Source organism: Coffea arabica, chromosome 8e, assembly GCF_036785885.1.
Source record: "Coffea arabica cultivar ET-39 chromosome 8e, Coffea Arabica ET-39 HiFi, whole genome shotgun sequence".
In the NCBI taxonomy this organism is placed as follows: domain Eukaryota; kingdom Viridiplantae; phylum Streptophyta; class Magnoliopsida; order Gentianales; family Rubiaceae; genus Coffea; species Coffea arabica.
In genome coordinates, this window is record NC_092324.1 from 36617267 (window position 1) to 36638934 (window position 21668).

The following is a 21668-nucleotide window of genomic DNA, read 5'->3' on the forward strand; positions in this document are numbered from 1 at the left end:
GTCTTTCAACTAGAGGGAGCCGCCCGTTCCTGGTGGAATGTCATTCGAATGAAATGGGAAATAGAACAAACCCCGAGGACGTGGGCGAACTTTATGAGAGAATTTAATGCCAAGTTTTTCCCTCCTCTCATCCAAGAAAAGAAGGAAGATGAATTTATTCGGCTTCGCCAGGGAACACAAACCGTAGCCGAGTATGAGAGTCAATTCACTCGGTTGTCTAAGTTTGCGCCTGAACTGATCATAACCGAACAAAGACGGATAAGGCATTTTATTCAAGGGCTAAATGTTGAGATTCAAAAGGATTTGGCTGTAGCTCAACTTAGTACCTTTAGTGACGCTGTGGAGAAAGCTCAACGGGTTGAAGATGCGAGGCTACAAGTTAGAAACTTCCAAACCAAGAAAAGGGGCTTTCCCGGGAGCAGCTCGGAACAGGAAGATAAGAGCACACCCCCTAAGAGTGGAAAAGGGAACGGGGGAGTACGACAACCGGGGGTGGCCAGTGGTGTCTCATCGGGAGGATCGGGCACTGCTACTCGAGGTCCCTGTGGATACTGTGGAGGGCCAAAGCACACGGAGGCAAATTGTTGGAAGAAAGAAGGAAAATGCCTGCGCTGTGGTAGCGCCGAACATCGAATTGCTAACTGTCCAGCACGACTGCGCGAAGGGAGAGGGACTCTGCCACCAACCAAGACTAACTCTCAGCAACCAGCTAAGACCAACCCTGGACAGTCGAAAGGAGAAGGGACTGGAGCGAAAGTACCGGCTCGAGTATATTCCCTGGAGCATCATCAGGTCCCTGACTCGTCTGAGGACGTAGAAGGTACGATCCGTTGGGTACCTTAGATTTGATGGATTCCGCTGATAAGGAATTTCGAGGACGAAATTCTTTTAAGGGGGAGAGAGTGTGAGAACCCGTATTTGTTTTTCCCTTAATGTTTTCCTAGGGTTTTTCCCCTTAATTGCATGTTTTCTGCATTTTCTGGCTTAGGAATATTTCTTGGTGGATTTTATGAATAATTATAGTTTTTAGATAATTTTTCTAGTATTGGAGAGTTTTTAGAAAATTAAGAATATATATTGGACGTGGGACCCACTAGTGCGAAAAGTTCGGAAAAATTCGGCCAATTAGGTTAAATTCCGGATACTGTGTAAAATTTATCGGGTGTTAAGAGATAAGTAGAGAGTGAGATTTGATTGATGTGAGAGGAAAAGAAAAGATAAGATTGCATTTATGAGAGTGACAAGTGTCACTATATCATTGGTTTTGACTTAAGAACACTATTCACTTTTTTTGACTTTTGACCAAACTTGATTAAATATCTTTAAAATTCACAAAAAATTACCATTTCTTACCTCTATAGTGGCCGGCCATCTTGAGCAAGGAAGGAAGAAGAAACTCTTCAACTTTTAGCTTCCATTTGGTTCAATCTTCCAAAACCAAGTGTTTGATCTTGATTCTACTCCATAAAATCCTACCACTTGGTGCTAGTGAGTGCTTTAGTGAAGTTTTCTTGGAGAGCTAAGGTGGTCTACAACTTCCTCTCTCTTGTTTACTTGGTAAGTGATGCTAAACTTCCTCCTACACCTAATGATGCTTAAGTTATGCTTAGTAGTGGCTAAAGTGATGTTAGTTGTGATTTATTTCTTGGTTTGAAGTGATTTAGTGAAGTTTTTATTTTTTTGAGGAATTTTCTGGTTTAATGTGATCATGGTGTTGTGGTTGTTTATGATGGTTGATAATGAGGGGTTATGACTCTAGTGGATGTGAATTGTTGATAATTGCAACCAATTTTGGATTTGGATTGAAATGTGAAATGTTAGGGTTTCAAAACCCCTAATTCTGTCCGGTTTTGGATCATAGGGTTATAGACTGAATTGGACTTTACTCAAAACATGAAAGTTGTAGTTATTGATGAGTTTGAAGTGCCTGAAAAATTTCAGGTCATTTAGATTAGTGTAGAGTGAGATATGTCGATTTTACTGTTGCTGTTCTGGGTTGATCAGAATGCGAAAACTGCACTAGTAATTGGCCATTTTGACTGGAATTGGTTTGGATTTTGTTGTTGGTGTCTTCTGATGAAATGTATCTGGATGTCTTAGCTATCATATGCCTTTGGAATCAATGCATTTGGACTTGTGTAGACTGAAATAGACTAATTACAGCATAGTGCAATTTGGGAACCTGCAATTGCGGTTCTGGTTTGGTAATCTGTATTTTTGACCTAGTTGTGCTAGGATTTGGACTGAGTGGCCTTCTACATTGTTGTAGCCCTGTCTTTTAGCTTCGATATGGTGGGTCTTACACCCTCATCCGATAAGCGTAGCGCATTTTGTGCCATTACCGCAAAAGTATGACGAAAACTGTTTTTTTTGTTAAGGCCTAAGCTAATGCCATTTCTTAATTTCTGGTTACCTATGATGCTTATTTATGCATATGAAACCCTATTGGGGTTATAATTGGTATGGCTTTATGACTCGTTATCGAGTCTCATTGTACTTGCTTACATGTTTTAAGGCTTACTCTTATTCCGGTCATTTCCTAGCTAACTTTTGTACTTGTACTACTTTGAGCCTAGTGAACGGCTTTTGGGAAATGAGATGACTTTTGTGTGAAATGTTGGGACTGATTTGAGGAAATAATGAAGCCTTAATGGCTGGAAAAGTAAGAATTTTAGGGGAGGTGCTGCCCGATTTTCTAGGCCGTTTTGTTCCTTTAAGTTGGATTTGCCTTTTGGTGGAAATGAAAGGCTTTTGGGTTGTTTGCGCCTAAGTCTTCATGTTACCTTTTCGTTCCCAAGAAAATCATGTTTTTCACCCTTGCATTAGTAATTATTTGGCGAGGCATACGACTAGTAGTCGAGCCTCACATGTGTATTCTGTTTACTCGATTCTGGAAGTAAAACCTTCAATTGGTTTATTTTGGTTATTTTAGGGTTTCTTGGCGATTAAGCCCAATCTGAAATGAAAACTTTTGAAGTTGAGCCCGTGAGTGTTCCACTGCCTGCTACCCATTATGTGAAATATCTGAATATCTGAATACTTGATTTATGACTATTGAAGCCAAATACTGTTTTGATAAAATGGAGGCGAGGGTGTACTTTATCACACTCGTTCTTCTATCTGTTCATAAGCCAATTTTGAGTGCCTATCTAAATCTGCCGTCTGAATCTGCTATCTGAATCTGCTATCCTGTATCTGTATCTGAATCTGTTATCTGTGTCTGCATCTGTTCGGATTTCTATGACCTATGAGCTCAATCCTGTGGCTAAGTTATTCGACTCGGGCCGGCAAGGGCCTGGACGATTAGATAACGAACCACGGTAGTCTGTTCGGGGATTTTGGGTATTGAGACCCTTGATTCCGGGTATACTCGAGTATTACCATTTCTGTTCGGTTACGGTGAGCGGGCCCGGTAAAGGGGGTGTTTGGTGGACGGAATTCGGTGTAAAGAGGGGTCTACGGACGCGTTGGTTCTATATACGTTGACGGAGAGTCAACCGGTTTGGATCAAGTACTGCGCTGGAAATTTGGCTCCTGAGAGCCACCCGTATCCTTCTGATTTGAATCACTGGTTCCTTTGCTTTACATCCGACATGTGTAGCTGATTTGTTAAATGTGAAATGCCATGATTTTATTGCTATCTATTTGGTACCTCATTGAGCGCAAGCTCACCCCTTTCTGTTCCTTTTGTTTTCCTTACAGGAAAATAAACCCTTTTGGTCTGGATTTGACAAATGGCTGCCAAATTGAGCTAGTTGAACATATCTTATGTATAGCTCATGTATTAAAACCCTAAGTGTACTTTTGGGGCGTTTTCTCTTTTGATTTGGCAAACCGTGTATATGTATTAACTTTTGAAAGCTTTTGTATGTCATTTTGATTTGTAAACGCTAAAGTTCAGATGTGAATGTTTGTTAGCTATTTCGGTTGGGTTCTGACGGGTCGGTTACTATTCATGGCCGACTCCGGATTTCATTTTTTTTTATTTTGGGTTATTTTACCATTTTGACTTGTTTACGCTCGTTTGTAAGTTCTGGATCGCTATAGATAGTTCTAGTCTGCATCGTTAGTCCTGGCGAGAGTTGGGCAGGCAGTCCGCTAACCCCTTTGGTTCGCCTTAGGGGAAGGTGGGGCTGTTACATAAACATTGTATTAAGATACATTTAGGGTTTCCAACTTCCAAGGAGCTATACAAAAGGGTATTTATACAAGCTCAATTCATTCTTCAAAATGATCATTGGTCCAAAAGATGGTTCCCTGTAAGGAAAACAAGGATAACAGGACGGGGTGAGGTAAAAGCTCAATGAGGTACCAAAAGTATAAACGGTCGGAACAGTAGAACTCATGAGAAATTACTTTTAAGGCACATATTTATATCAAATACAAGAGATGAATGAACACCACAATGTAAAGGATACAGGTGGCTCTCAGGAGCCAAATCCCCGTTGCAATACTTGATCCAGCCTTGTTGACCCTCCGTCAATTTTCAAATAAAGGAACCAGTCCAATAGAACACCACTTTAACGCCAAAATCTCGTACACCAAAGATACCCCTTACCGGGGCCGAACGCCAAACAAGAACAGGAATGGTAATACTCGAGTATACCGGAAATCCAGAGTCTCCAATACCCATAGATTCCCCAGGAACAGGCACCCATGGATTGTCAATTTCCTTAACCATGCCCTTGCTGGCTCGATTTAATTAACTCCCCATGAGGTTGAGCTCAGATTTAACAGGAAGGTCGTTGGATGCACTTCCAAATGACATTATAACAGGCGCAAGTAACAGATTCAAGTATATATAGGAAACAAGTCACGCAGGCCAGAGAGCGAGTATGGTAAAGTACACACTCGTCTCGTACAAAATAAACAGTTGAGAAAGACATTTAAATAGCAATTTGCAAATATAGATAACCAGTTTAGCAATAATTCAGGGGAGTGGTACACTCACCGGTTCAAGTACAGATACTGCAAAAGTTTTCACGCCAAATGGCTTTAATTGCCAAGAAACCCTAAAAGAACCAAAGTAAAACAATTGAAGGTTCCACATCCAAAATCGAGTAAACGGAATGCACAAATGAGGCTCGACTACTAGTCGTATGTCTCGCCAAATAATTACTAATGCAAGGGTGCAAAACATGATTTTGGAAACGAAATATAACATGAAGACCTAGGGCTCAAAAAACCCCAAAAGCTTTTCTTATATATATCCCAAACCAACCATACTCGAAGAAATCCCATATTCCCAAAATTTGGACAGCATATCCCCTACATTTCCTTACTTTTCCATCCTGCAAGCAACATCAATTCACCTCAAATCAACCACATACACATTATAGACTATAAAATACACCTTTCAGCACAATAACCATAACTAAAGCTACACTTATCGGATTGAAACGAATCTTATGGCGTTTAGAAGCCAAAACATAAACCTACATTTCTTATGAAGACCTCCAAAGCCAAATCATGCATTTTCATGGTCAAAAATGGAAAACTCCACGAAAACACAAATCTGTCCGCGAAACAGGGCTCTTGGGCAGCCAAGGGTATTTCAGTCATTTCACATGTTACAGTGCTCAGACCAAGTTGAAAATTTTCAGGTAGCTAGTTAACACCATTTTCTACAACTTTCATGTTTTGTCCTAAGCCTGATTCGATCTCTAACATGCCCAAATAAATCTGGTCAGAACAGGGCAATTTGAAACCCTAAACCTGGAATTTCCGCACAAAACTGAAATTTTCTGCAAATAACCGCAATTTAACACACAAGGGATCCATTTAACACAATTTAGAGCCATCAATCTAAGGCCAACTATAATCATCATTTGAAAACATAAAAATCCCAAAAAAATCAGAAATTTAGCTAACTCCACTTTAATCCATGAAATCTTCCATAAAATCACCTAGTTAGCTACCATAAGTCACCAATTGACCATTATTAGGAACAAAGAGTGAGTTTCCAAGCAAAATACCTTACTCCTCAAGAAAGCTAGTAGCTTAGGTGTTTCTCCTCCAAAACAACTCCACCAAGACCTTCAATCTTCCTTAGCAAGTCACTTTTGTGGGCAAATTCAAGATTTAATCGGTTGGATTTCAAGACATAAGCAAGAATTGGAAGCCTAAAGTTGAAGCTCGCTTTCTTTTCTTGCCTTGAGAGGTTCGGCCAAGAGGGGTGCAAAATGAAGATGATTTGGGTCAAAATTGATCTTATTAGCAAAGGTAAGAAAGTTAGGCAAGTCAACCATCCAATCGGGTCGCGACACATGGCACTCTTAATGGTTCAAGCTTATCCTTTTGTCTCTCCAAGATTAAACCATTTAAGTAACCTCTAATTATCTCTTAACACCTAGTATATTAATCCTGGTATACAAAACATAACCTAATTGGTCGAATTTATCGCACTTAATGCCACTAGCGGGTTCCACGTCCAATATACACTCTTTATTTCTCATGAACTAACTTATACTAGAAAAATAATTTAGAAACTATATTTATTTATAAAATCTCTGAAAAATCAATATAATAGGGTATAATGACGAAAATACATGCGAGAAAAGAAAATAAAATATTATAAAATATAGAAAATTTACGGGTCCTCACACTCTCTCCCCTTTAAAGAAATTTCGTCCTCGAAATTTTCTTCATACCACAATCTATCTAAAGAGAAATCGTAATAATGCTATGACTAAAACGCCATGCTAAGAAAATTAGTGAAGACATCGAAAGTTTCCCCTTTCCGAACCACAGACGCAAATGTCACTTAATATCGAGACTAAAAGATAATAAAAGATACTGTCAAATCACCAAGATTTAATATTACTCATCAAAATATCAAGTACTAGGTCCACTACTTTTATCGGAAACATACTCACTACATAGAGGTTGCTTACACATAGGTCCATAAATACAATTGTTTCGCCTAACATATCACTATTTGCCAATTTTAACTATTACAGCAGCTTCACCATCCCAAAATTCATTTGTTCTGGGCAGGTCCTCACTTGGTGTCCAGTTGGCCGCATCTAAAGCATGCACCAATTTTCACATAACATATTTCCGTATGACTTTTGTTACACGTTTCACACTTAGTAGCCATACATTTCTTCTTGAAGGGTCCATTTTTTTTCTTCCTCCTCCCCTAATCCCTCATAGCAACTCCATTTCCATCCATCTCTTTACGTTTCCCTTTGTGGTCGCGAGCACTTCCTTCACCTCTTTCATCTTTATTACTAGGAATGTCCTGAGAGGCCATTTGACTAGACGAAGGCACTAACTCAAACTTACTTTGTACCTCTTCCAGAATCCCTTCATATTTCTTTTCCAGCTCTATGTTCTTGTGCAGTAGCTCAATTTTCTCCGAATACTCCTATTTCCATCGTCCTTACCAGTGCTCAGCTAATCTCTTTTGGAACTCTACTTTCTTTCGAAGAATCTCTATCTCCTTATACATATCAGCCGAATGTGCCATCTTACCAATTCGCTCGAACTCAAGTGATAGCCTGCTAGGCAAATTAGAGAATCAAAATAAATAACAAAGTACACTTGGGACTTTAACCATATAACTGTTAAGTTCCCTCACTCCCAATCCAACCATGGAAAATTAAACTTAGAAGCATACAGGTATAGAGACCAAATCCTTTCTCTCCAATTTCCATACCTAATTCCAAACTCTCGATCTCGACACAATAATAATCGAGTCAGGTCCATACTTTGACATTAAGGAATAAATATCAAGAAAGTATAGGCAATGGTAGTTTATCGAGAGCCAAATTACGGTTATCGAATCTCACAAGAGGGGTAGAAAATACCTCTATGGTTGTAGTTAGGCTAACTCAAAGTCAAGTAAACACTTATCAAGTCCTCACGGTCATAGCAAAAGGGAACAGGTCTTAGGTGCGAATTCCCTTACAATCTAGCCACCCTCGAGAAAACCCGAGCCAGACTAGTACAAGAGTAGTCTATGATAACACTTCCATATCAAACCCCCTCGCTCAGTCTTATTACGAGGTCCAATGTAAAATCTTCCATGCCTTGGCCTTTGTCATCCAGACTTACCTCAAGTTCAATCAAGATACAGACCCTTATTCTCGAGCTCTCCACTATTTGGCACTCAAGTCCAAGAATCCATAATAAGATAATTCACAGCTCGAGCTGACCGGTCCCAAGAGTAAATCATTCATATTATAGATTCCTACTCGACATACATATCTATCTTCCTCAAGTTCCATGATAAAGATTTTTACACTTATAACATGCCTGGTTCATAACTTATGCTCAAAAGAGTCCTTAATCCTTTACACTTATTCACGCAATTAGGACCATAACACCACTTGGCCCAAGCTCACTCCGCGCAGAGACCACGCGAAGTGGCTCTGATACCCCCTGTGACAGCCCCACCTCACCCTAAGACGAACCCGAGGGTTCGGCGGACCGCCTGCCCAGCTCTTGCCGGGACTACAGATCCGGAACATATGTAAACCCTTCCAAAACGCTCAAAAGAACTTCGAAAAGGTAACATTCAGAACCCAAATTAACCAAATTAAAAGATACAATCAATCTTTGGTACGGCGTTCCCACGAAAATTAAAATGAAATGGAAGAGCCGCTGCCACGTCACAATCCAACCAAGTGCAAGTACACTTTGTTTAACATGAGAGAATGTACATTCCCAAATATAGGTCACATAAACATGAGGAAACACTTCAAAATATACATAGTAATAAGTTTACAAACCAAAAGGAAACATTGTATTAAGATACATTTAGGGTTTCCAACTTTCAAGGAGCTATACAAAAGGGTATTTATACAAGCTCAATTCATTCTTCAAAATGATCATTGGTCCAAAAGATGGTTCCCTGTAAGGAAAACAAGGATAACAGGACGGGGTGAGGTAAAAGCTCAATGAGGTACCAAAAGTATAAACGGTTGGAACAGTAGAACTCATGAGAAATTACTTTTAAGGCACATATTTATATCAAATACAAGAGATGAATGAACACCACAATGTAAAGGATACAGGTGGCTCTCAGGAGCCAAATCCCCGTTGCAATACTTGATCCAGCCTTGTTGACCCTCCGTCAATGTTCAAATAAAGGAACCAGTCCAATAGAACACCACTTTAACGCCAAAATCCCGTACACCAAAGATACCCCTTACCGGGCCCGAACGCCAAAGAAGAACAGGAATGGTAATACTCGAGTATACCGAAAATCCAGAGTCTCCAATACCCATAGATTCCCCAGGAACAGGCACCCATGGATTGTCAATTTCCTTAACCATGCCCTTGCTGGCTCGATTTAATTAACTCCCCATGAGGTTGAGCTCAGATTTAACAGGAAGGTCGTTGGATGCACTTCCAAATGACATTATAACAGGTGCAGGTAACAGATTCAAGTATATATAGGAAACAAGTCACGCAGGCCAGAGAGCGAGTATGGTAAAGTACACACTCGTCTCGTACAAAATAAACAGTCGAGAAAGACATTTAAATAGCAATTTGTAAATACAGATAACCAGTTTAGCAATAATTCAGGGGAGTGGTACACTCACCGGTTCAAGTACATATACTGCAAAAGTTTTCACGCCAAATGGCTTTAATTGCCAGGAAACCCTAAAAGAACCAAAGTAAAACAATTGAAGGTTCCACATCCAAAATCGAGTAAATGGAATGCACAAATGAGGCTCGACTACTAGTCGTATGCCTCGCCAAATAATTACTAATGCAAGGGTGCAAAACATGATTTTGGAAACGAAAAGGTAACATGAAGACCTAGGGCTCAAAAAACCCCAAAAGTTTTTCTTATGTATATCCCAAACCAACCATACTCGAAGAAATCCCACATTCCCAAAATTTGGACAGCATATCCCCTACATTTCCTTACTTTTCCATCCTGCAAGCAACATCAATTCACCTCAAATCAACCACATACACATTATAGACTATAAAATACACCTTTCAGCACAATAACCATAACTAAAGCTACACTTATCGGATTGAAACGAATCTTATGGCGTTTAGAAGCCAAAACATAAACCTACATTTCTTATGAAGACCTCCAAAGCCAAATCATGCATTTTCATGGTCAAAAATGGAAAACTCCACGAAAACAAAAATCTGTCCGCGAAACAGGGCTCTTGGGCAACCAAGAGTATTTCGGTCATTTCACATGTTACAGTGCTCAGACCAAGTTGAAATTTTGTAGGCCGCTTGTTAACACCATTTGCTACAACTTTCATGTTTTGTGCTAAGCCTGATTCGATCTCTAACATGCCCAAATAAATCTGGTCAGAACATGCCAATTTGAAACCCTAAACCTGGAATTTCCGCACAAAACTGAAATTTTCCGCAAATAACCGCAATTTAACACACAAGGGATCCATTTAACACAATTTAGAGCCATCAATCTAAGGCCAACTATAATCATCATTTGAAAATATAAAAATCCCAAAAAAAATCTGAAATTTAGCTAACTCCACTTTAATCCTTGAAATCTTCCATAAAATCACCTAGTTAGCTACCATAAGTCACCAATTGACCATTATTAGGAACTAAGAGTGAGTTTCCAAGCAAAATACCTTACTCCTCAAGAAAGGTAGTAGCTTAGGTGTTTCTCCTCCAAAACAACTCCACCAAGACCTTCAATCTTCCTTAGCAAGTCACTTTTGTGGGCAAATTCAAGATTTAATCGGTTGGATTTCAAGATATAAGCAAGAATTGGAAGCCTAAAGTTGAAGCTCGCTTTCTTTTCTTGCCTTGAGAGGTTCAGCCAAGAGGGGTGCAAAATCAAGATGATTTGGGTCAAAATTGATCTTATTAGTAAAGGTAAGAAAGTTAGGCAAGTCAACCATCCAATCGGGTCGCGACACATGGCACTCTTAATGGTTCAAGTTTATCCTTTTGTCTCTCCAAGATTAAACCATTTAAGTAACCTCTAATTATCTCTTAACACCTAGTATATTAATCCTGGTATACAAAACGTAACCTAATTGGTCGAATTTATCGCACTTAATGTCACTAGCGGGTTCCACGTCCAATATACACTCTTTATTTCTCATGAACTAACTTATACTAGAAAAATAATTTAGAAACTATATTTATTTATAAAATCTCTGAAAAATCAATATAATAGGGTATAATGACGAAAATACATGCGAGAAAAGAAAATAAAATATTATAAAATAAAGAAAATTTACGGGTCCTCACACTCTCTCCCCTTTAAAGAAATTTCGTCCTCGAAATTTTCTTCATACCACAATCTATCTAAAGAGAAATCGTAATAATGCTATGACTAAAACGCCATGCTAAGAAAATTAGTGAAGACATCGAAAGTTTCCCCTTTCCGAACCACAGACGCAAATGTCACTTAATATCGAGACTAAAAGATAATAAAAGATACTGTCAAATCACCAAGATTTAATATTACTCATCAAAATATCAAGTACTAGGTCCACTACTTTTATCGGAAACATACTCACTACATAGAGGTTGCTTACACATAGGTCCATAAATACAATTGTTTCAGCTAACATATCACTACTTGCCAATTTTAACTATTACAGCAGCTTCACCATCCCAAAATTCATTTGTTCTGGGCAGGTCCTCACTTGGTGTCCAGTTGGCCGCATCTAAAGCATGCACCAATTTTCACATAACATATTTCCGTATGACTTTTGTTACACGTTTCACACTTAGTAGCCATACATTTCTTCTTGAAGGGTCCATTTTTTTTCTTCCTCCTCCCCTAATCCCTCATAGCAACTCCATTTCCATCCATCTCTTTACGTTTCCCTTTGTGGTCGCGAGCACTTCCTTCACCTCTTTCATCTTTATTACTAGGAATGTCCTGAGAGGCCATTTGACTAGACGAAGGCACTAACTCAAACTTACTTTGTACCTCTTCCAGAATCCCTTCATATTTCTTTTCCAGCTCTATGTTCTTGTGCAGTAGCTCAATTTTCTCCGAATACTCCTATTTCCATCGTCCTTACCAGTGCTCAGCTAATCTCTTTTGGAACTCTACTTTCTTTCGAAGAATCTCTATCTCCTTATACATATCAGCCGAATGTGCCATCTTACCAATTCGCTCGAACTCAAGTGATAGCCTGCTAGGCAAATTAGAGAATCAAAATAAATAACAAAGTACACTTGGGACTTTAACCATATAACTGTTAAGTTCCCTCACTCCCAATCCAACCATGGAAAATTAAACTTAGAAGCATACAGGTATAGAGACCAAATCCTTTCTCTCCAATTTCCATACCTAATTCCAAACTCTCGATCTCGACACAATAATAATCGAGTCAGGTCCATACTTTGACATTAAGGAATAAATATCAAGAAAGTATAGGCAATGGTAGTTTATCGAGAGCCAAATTACGGTTATCGAATCTCACAAGAGGGGTAGAAAATACCTCTATGGTTGTAGTTAGACTAACTCAAAGTCAAGTAAACACTTATCAAGTCCTCACGGTCATAGCAAAAGGGAACAGGTCTTAGGTGCGAATTCCCTTACAATCTAGCCACCCTCGAGAAAACCCGAGCCAGACTAGTACAAGAGTAGTCTATGATAACACTTCCATATCAAACCCCCTCGCTCAGTCTTATTACGAGGTCCAATGTAAAATCTTCCATGCCTTGGCCTTTGTCATCCAGACTTACCTCAAGTTCAATCAAGATACAGACCATTATTCTCGCGCTCTCCACTATTTGGCACTCAAGTCCAAGAATCCATAATAAGATAATTCACAGCTCGATCTGACCGGTCCCAAGAGTAAATCATTCATATTATAGATTCCTACTCGACATACATATCTATCTTCCTCAAGTTCCATGATAAAGATTTTTACACTTATAACATGCCTGGTTCATAACTTATGCTCAAAAGAGTCCTTAATCCTTTACACTTATTCACGCAATTAGGACCATAACACCACTTGACCCAAGCTCACTCCGCGCAGAGACCACGCGAAGTGGCTCTGATACCCCCGGTGACAGCCCCACCTCACCCTACGGCGAACCCGAGGGTTCGGCGGACTGCCTGCCCAGCTCTTGCCGGGACTACGGATCCGGAACATATGTAAACCCTTCCAAAACGCTCAAAAGAACTTCGAAAAGGTAACATTCAGAACCCAAATAAACCAAATTAAAAGATACAATCAATCTTTGGTACGGCGTTCCCACGAAAATTAAAATGAAATGGAAGAGCCGCTGCCACGTCACAATCCAACCAAGTGCAAGTACACTTTGTTTAACATGAGAGAATGTACATTCCCAAATATAGGTCACATAAACATGAGGAAACACTTCAAAATATACATAGTAATAAGTTTACAAATAAAAAGGAAACATTGTATTAAGATACATTTAGGGTTTCCAACTTCCAAGGAGCTATACAAAAGGGTATTTATACAAGCTCAATTCATTCTTCAAAATGATCATTGGTCCAAAAGATGGTTCCCTGCAAGGAAAACAAGGATAACAGGACGGGGTGAGGTAAAAGCTCAATGAGGTACCAAAAGTATAAACGGTCGGAACAGTAGAACTCATGAGAAATTACTTTTAAGGCACATATTTATATCAAATACAAGAGATGAATGAACACCACAATGTAAAGGATACAGGTGGTTTTCAGGAGCCAAATCCCCGTTGCAATACTTGATCCAGCCTTGTTGACCCTCCGTCAATGTTCAAATAAAAGAACCAGTCCAATAGAACACCACTTTAACGCCAAAATCCCGTACACCAAAGATACCCCTTACCGGGCCCGAACGCCAAACAAGAACAGGAATGGTAATACTCGAGTATACCGGAAATCCAGAGTCTTCAATACCCATAGATTCCCCAGGAACAGGCACCCATGGATTGTCAATTTCCTTAACCATGCCCTTGCTGGCTCGATTTAATTAACTCCCCATGAGGTTGAGCTCAGATTTAACAGGAAGGTCGTTGGATGCACTTCCAAATGACATTATAACAGGCGCAGGTAACAGATTCAAGTATATATAGGAAAAACAAGTCACGCAGGCCAGAGAGCGAGTATGGTAAAGTACACACTCGTCTCGTACAAAATAAACAGTCGAGAAAGACATTTAAATAGCAATTTGCAAATACAGATAACCAGTTTAGCAATAATTCAGGGGAGTGGTACACTCACCGGTTCAAGTACAGATACTGCAAAAGTTTTCACGCCAAATGGCTTTAATTGCCAAGAAACCCTAAAAGAACCAAAGTAAAACAATTGAAGGTTCCACATCCAAAATCGAGTAAACGGAATGCACAAATGAGGCTCGACTACTAGTCGTATGCCTCGCCAAATAATTACTAATGCAAGGGTGCAAAACATGATTTTGGAAAAGAAAAGGTAACATAAAGACCTAGGGCTCAAAAAACCCAAAAAGCTTTTCTTATGTATATCCCAAACCAACCATACTCGAAGAAATCCCACATTCCCAAAATTTGGACAGCATATCCCCTACATTTCCTTACTTTTCCATCCTGCAAGCAACATCAATTCACCTCAAATCAACCACATACACATTATAGACTATAAAATACACCTTTCAGCACAATAACCATAACTAAAGCTACACTTATCGGATTGAAACGAATCTTATGGCGTTTAGAAGCCAAAACATAAACCTACATTTCTTATGAAGACCTCCAAAGCCAAATCATGCATTTTCATGGTCAAAAATGGAAAACTCCACGAAAACAAAAATCTGTCCGCGAAACAGGGCTCTTGGGCAGCCAAGGGTATTTCGGTCATTTCACATGTTACAGTGCTCAGACCAAGTTGAAATTTTGTAGGCAGTTAGTTAACACCATTTGATACAACTTTCATGTTTTGTGCTAAGCCTGATTCGATCTCTAACATGCCCAAATAAATCTGGTCAGAACAGGGCAATTTGAAACCCTAAACCTGGAATTTCCGCACAAAACTGAAATTTTCCGCAAATAACCGCAATTTAACACACAAGGGATCCATTTAACACAATTTAGAGCCATCAATCTAAGGCCAACTATAATCATCATTTGAAAACATAAAAATCGCAAAAAAAATCAGAAATTTAGCTAACTCCACTTTAATCCATGAAATCTTCCATAAAATCACCTAGTTAGCTACCATAAGTCACCAATTGACCATTATTAGGAACAAAGAGTGAGTTTCCAAGCAAAATACCTTACTCCTCAAGAAAGGTAGTAGCTTAGGTGTTTCTCCTCCAAAACAACTCCACCAAGACCTTCAATCTTCCTTAGCAAGTCACTTTTGTGGGCAAATTCAAGATTTAATCGGTTGGATTTCAAGACATAAGCAAGAATTGGAAGCCTAAAGTTGAAGCTCGCTTTCTTTTCTTGCCTTGAGAGGTTCGGCCAAGAGGGGTACAAAATGAAGATGATTTGGGTCAAAATTGATCTTATTAGTAAAGGTAAGAAAGTTTGGCAAGTCAACCATCCAATCGGGTCGCGACACATGGCACTCTTAATGGTTCAAGCTTATCCTTTTGTCTCTCCAAGATTAAACCATTTAAGTAACCTCTAATTATCTCTTAACACCTAGTATATTAATCCTGGTATACAAAACGTAACCTAATTGGTCGAATTTATCGCACTTAATGCCACTAGCGGGTTCCACGTCCAATATACACTTTTTATTTCTCATGAACTAACTTATACTAGAAAAATAATTTAGAAACTATATTTATTTATAAAATCTATGAAAAATAAATATAATAGGGTATAATGACGAAAATACATGCGAGAAAAGAAAAGAAAATATTATAAAATAAAGAAAATTTACGGGTCCTCACACTCTCTCCCCTTTAAAGAAATTTTGTCCTCGAAATTTTCTTCATACCACAATCTATCCAAAGAGAAATCGTAATAATGCTATGACTAAAACGCCATGCTAAGAAAATTAGTGAAGACATCGAAAGTTTCCCCTTTCCGAACCACAGACGCAAATGTCACTTAATATCGAGACTAAAAGATAATAAAAGATACTGTCAAATCACCAAGATTTAATATTACTCATCAAAATATCAAGTACTAGGTCCACTACTTTTATCGGAAACATACTCACTACATAGAGGTTGCTTACACATAGGTCCATAAATACAATTGTTTCAGCTAACATATCACTACTTGCCAATTTTAACTATTACAGCAGCTTCACCATCCTAAAATTCATTTGTTCTGGGCAGGTCCTCACTTGGTGTCCAGTTGGCCGCATCTAAAGCATGCACCAATTTTCACATAACATATTTCCGTATGACTTTTGTTACACGTTTCACACTTAGTAGCCATACATTTCTTCTTGAAGGGTCCATTTTTTTTCTTCCTCCTCCCCTAATCCCTCATAGCAACTCCATTTCCATCCATCTCTTTACGTTTCCCTTTGTGGTCGCGAGCACTTCCTTCACCTCTTTCATCTTTATTACTAGGAATGTCCTGAGAGGCCATTTGACTAGACGAAGGCACTAACTCAAACTTACTTTGTACCTCTTCCAGAATCCCTTCATATTTCTTTTCCAGCTCTATGTTCTTGTGCAGTAGCTCAATTTTCTCCGAATACTCCTATTTCCATCGTCCTTACCAGTGCTCAGCTAATCTCTTTTGGAACTCTACTTTCTTTCGAAGAATCTCTATCTCCTTATACATATCAGCCGAATGTGCCATCTTACCAATTCGCTCGAACTCAAGTGATAGCCTGCTAGGCAAATTAGAGAATCAAAATAAATAACAAAGTACACTTGGGACTTTAACCATATAACTGTTAAGTTCCCTCACTCCCAATCCAACCATGGAAAATTAAACTTAGAAGCATACAGGTATAGAGACCAAATCCTTTCTCTCCAATTTCCATACCTAATTCCAAACTCTCGATCTCGACACAATAATAATCGAGTCAGGTCCATACTTTGACATTAAGGAATAAATATCAAGAAAGTATAGGCAATGGTAGTTTATCGAGAGCCAAATTACGGTTATCGAATCTCACAAGAGGGGTAGAAAATACCTCTATGGTTGTAGTTAGACTAACTCAAAGTCAAGTAAACACTTATCAAGTCCTCACGGTCATAGCAAAAGGGAACAGGTCTTAGGTGCGAATTCCCTTACAATCTAGCCACCCTCGAGAAAACCCGAGCCAGACTAGTACAAGAGTAGTCTATGATAACACTTCCATATCAAACCCCCTCGCTCAGTCTTATTACGAGGTCCAATGTAAAATCTTCCATGCCTTGGCCTTTGTCATCCAGACTTACCTCAAGTTCAATCAAGATACAGACCCTTATTCTCGCGCTCTCCACTATTTGGCACTCAAGTCCAAGAATCCATAATAAGATAATTCACAGCTCGATCTGACCGGTCCCAAGAGTAAATCATTCATATTATAGATTCCTACTCGACATACATATCTATCTTCCTCAAGTTCCATGATAAAGATTTTTACACTTATAACATGCCTGGTTCATAACTTATGCTCAAAAGAGTCCTTAATCCTTTACACTTATTCACGCAATTAGGACCATAACACCACTTGACCCAAGCTCACTCCGCGCAGAGACCACGCGAAGTGGCTCTGATACCCCCGGTGACAGCCCCACCTCACCCTACGGCGAACCCGAGGGTTCGGCGGACTGCCTGCCCAGCTCTTGCCGGGACTACGGATCCGGAACATATGTAAACCCTTCCAAAACGCTCAAAAGAACTTCGAAAAGGTAACATTCAGAACCCAAATAAACCAAATTAAAAGATACAATCAATCTTTGGTACGGCGTTCCCACGAAAATTAAAATGAAATGGAAGAGCCGCTGCCACGTCACAATCCAACCAAGTGCAAGTACACTTTGTTTAACATGAGAGAATGTACATTCCCAAATATAGGTCACATAAACATGAGGAAACACTTCAAAATATACATAGTAATAAGTTTACAAACAAAAAGGAAACATTGTATTAAGATACATTTAGGGTTTCCAACTTCCAAGGAGCTATACAAAAGGGTATTTATACAAGCTCAATTCATTCTTCAAAATGATCATTGGTCCAAAAGATGGTTCCCTGCAAGGAAAACAAGGATAACAGGACGGGGTGAGGTAAAAGCTCAATGAGGTACCAAAAGTATAAACGGTCGGAACAGTAGAACTCATGAGAAATTACTTTTAAGGCACATATTTATATCAAATACAAGAGATGAATGAACACCACAATGTAAAGGATACAGGTGGTTTTCAGGAGCCAAATCCCCGTTGCAATACTTGATCCAGCCTTGTTGACCCTCCGTCAATGTTCAAATAAAAGAACCAGTCCAATAGAACACCACTTTAACGCCAAAATCCCGTACACCAAAGATACCCCTTACCGGGCCCGAACGCCAAACAAGAACAGGAATGGTAATACTCGAGTATACCGGAAATCCAGAGTCTTCAATACCCATAGATTCCCCAGGAACAGGCACCCATGGATTGTCAATTTCCTTAACCATGCCCTTGCTGGCTCGATTTAATTAACTCCCCATGAGGTTGAGCTCAGATTTAACAGGAAGGTCGTTGGATGCACTTCCAAATGACATTATAACAGGCGCAGGTAACAGATTCAAGTATATATAGGAAAAACAAGTCACGCAGGCCAGAGAGCGAGTATGGTAAAGTACACACTCGTCTCGTACAAAATAAACAGTCGAGAAAGACATTTAAATAGCAATTTGCAAATACAGATAACCAGTTTAGCAATAATTCAGGGGAGTGGTACACTCACCGGTTCAAGTACAGATACTGCAAAAGTTTTCACGCCAAATGGCTTTAATTGCCAAGAAACCCTAAAAGAACCAAAGTAAAACAATTGAAGGTTCCACATCCAAAATCGAGTAAACGGAATGCACAAATGAGGCTCGACTACTAGTCGTATGCCTCGCCAAATAATTACTAATGCAAGGGTGCAAAACATGATTTTGGAAAAGAAAAGGTAACATAAAGACCTAGGGCTCAAAAAACCCAAAAAGCTTTTCTTATGTATATCCCAAACCAACCATACTCGAAGAAATCCCACATTCCCAAAATTTGGACAGCATATCCCCTACATTTCCTTACTTTTCCATCCTGCAAGCAACATCAATTCACCTCAAATCAACCACATACACATTATAGACTATAAAATACACCTTTCAGCACAATAACCATAACTAAAGCTACACTTATCGGATTGAAACGAATCTTATGGCGTTTAGAAGCCAAAACATAAACCTACATTTCTTATGAAGACCTCCAAAGCCAAATCATGCATTTTCATGGTCAAAAATGGAAAACTCCACGAAAACAAAAATCTGTCCGCGAAACAGGGCTCTTGGGCAGCCAAGGGTATTTCGGTCATTTCACATGTTACAGTGCTCAGACCAAGTTGAAATTTTGTAGGCAGTTAGTTAACACCATTTGATACAACTTTCATGTTTTGTGCTAAGCCTGATTCGATCTCTAACATGCCCAAATAAATCTGGTCAGAACAGGGCAATTTGAAACCCTAAACCTGGAATTTCCGCACAAAACTGAAATTTTCCGCAAATAACCGCAATTTAACACACAAGGGATCCATTTAACACAATTTAGAGCCATCAATCTAAGGCCAACTATAATCATCATTTGAAAACATAAAAATCGCAAAAAAAATCAGAAATTTAGCTAACTCCACTTTAATCCATGAAATCTTCCATAAAATCACCTAGTTAGCTACCATAAGTCACCAATTGACCATTATTAGGAACAAAGAGTGAGTTTCCAAGCAAAATACCTTACTCCTCAAGAAAGGTAGTAGCTTAGGTGTTTCTCCTCCAAAACAACTCCACCAAGACCTTCAATCTTCCTTAGCAAGTCACTTTTGTGGGCAAATTCAAGATTTAATCGGTTGGATTTCAAGACATAAGCAAGAATTGGAAGCCTAAAGTTGAAGCTCGCTTTCTTTTCTTGCCTTGAGAGGTTCGGCCAAGAGGGGTACAAAATGAAGATGATTTGGGTCAAAATTGATCTTATTAGTAAAGGTAAGAAAGTTTGGCAAGTCAACCATCCAATCGGGTCGCGACACATGGCACTCTTAATGGTTCAAGCTTATCCTTTTGTCTCTCCAAGATTAAACCATTTAAGTAACCTCTAATTATCTCTTAACACCTAGTATATTAATCCTGGTATACAAAACGTAACCTAATTGGTCGAATTTATCGCACTTAATGCCACTAGCGGGTTCCACGTCCAATATACACTTTTTATTTCTCATGAACTAACTTATACTAGAAAAATAATTTAGAAACTATATTTATTTATAAAATCTATGAAAAATAAATATAATAGGGTATAATGACGAAAATACATGCGAGAAAAGAAAAGAAAATATTATAAAATAAAGAAAATTTACGGGTCCTCACACTCTCTCCCCTTTAAAGAAATTTTGTCCTCGAAATTTTCTTCATACCACAATCTATCCAAAGAGAAATCGTAATAATGCTATGACTAAAACGCCATGCTAAGAAAATTAGTGAAGACATCGAAAGTTTCCCCTTTCCGAACCACAGACGCAAATGTCACTTAATATCGAGACTAAAAGATAATAAAAGATACTGTCAAATCACCAAGATTTAATATTACTCATCAAAATATCAAGTACTAAGTCCACTACTTTTGTCGGAAACATACTCACTACATAGAGGTTGCTTACACATAGGTCCATAAATACAATTGTTTCAGCTAACATATCACTACTTGCCAATTTTAACTATTACAGCAGCTTCACCATCCTAAAATTTATTTGTTCTGGGCAGGTCCTCACTTGGTGTCCAGTTGGCCGCATCTAAAGCATGCACCAATTTTCACATAACATATTTCCGTATGACTTTTGTTACACGTTTCACACTTAGTAGCCATACATTTCTTCTTGAAGGGTCCATTTTTTTTCTTCCTCCTCCCTTAATCCCTAATAGCAACTCCATTTCCATCCATCTCTTTACGGTTCCCTTGTGGTCGCGAGCACTTCCTTCACCTCTTTCATCTTTATTACTAGGAATGTCCTGAGAGGCCATTTGACTAGACGAAGGCACTAACTCAAACTTACTTTGTACCTCTTCCAGAATCCCTTCATATTTCTTTTCCAGCTCTATGTTCTTGTGCAGTAGCTCAATTTTCTCCGAATACTCCTATTTCCATCGTCCTTACCAGTGCTCAGCTAATCTCTTTTGGAACTCTACTTTCTTTCGAAGAATCTCTATCTCCTTATACATATCAGCCGAATGTGCCATCTTACCAATTCGCTCGAACTCAAGTGATAGCCTGCTAGGCAAATTAGAGAATCAAAATAAATAACAAAGTACACTTGGGACTTTAACCATATAACTGTTAAGTTCCCTCACTCCCAATCCAACCATGGAAAATTAAACTTAGAAGCATACAGGTATAGAGACCAAATCCTTTCTCTCCAATTTCCATACCTAATTCCAAACTCTCGATCTCGACACAATAATAATCGAGTCAGGTCCATACTTTGACATTAAGGAATAAATATCAAGAAAGTATAGGCAATGGTAGTTTATCGAGAGCCAAATTACGGTTATCGAATCTCACAAGAGGGGTAGAAAATACCTCTATGGTTGTAGTTAGACTAACTCAAAGTCAAGTAAACACTTATCA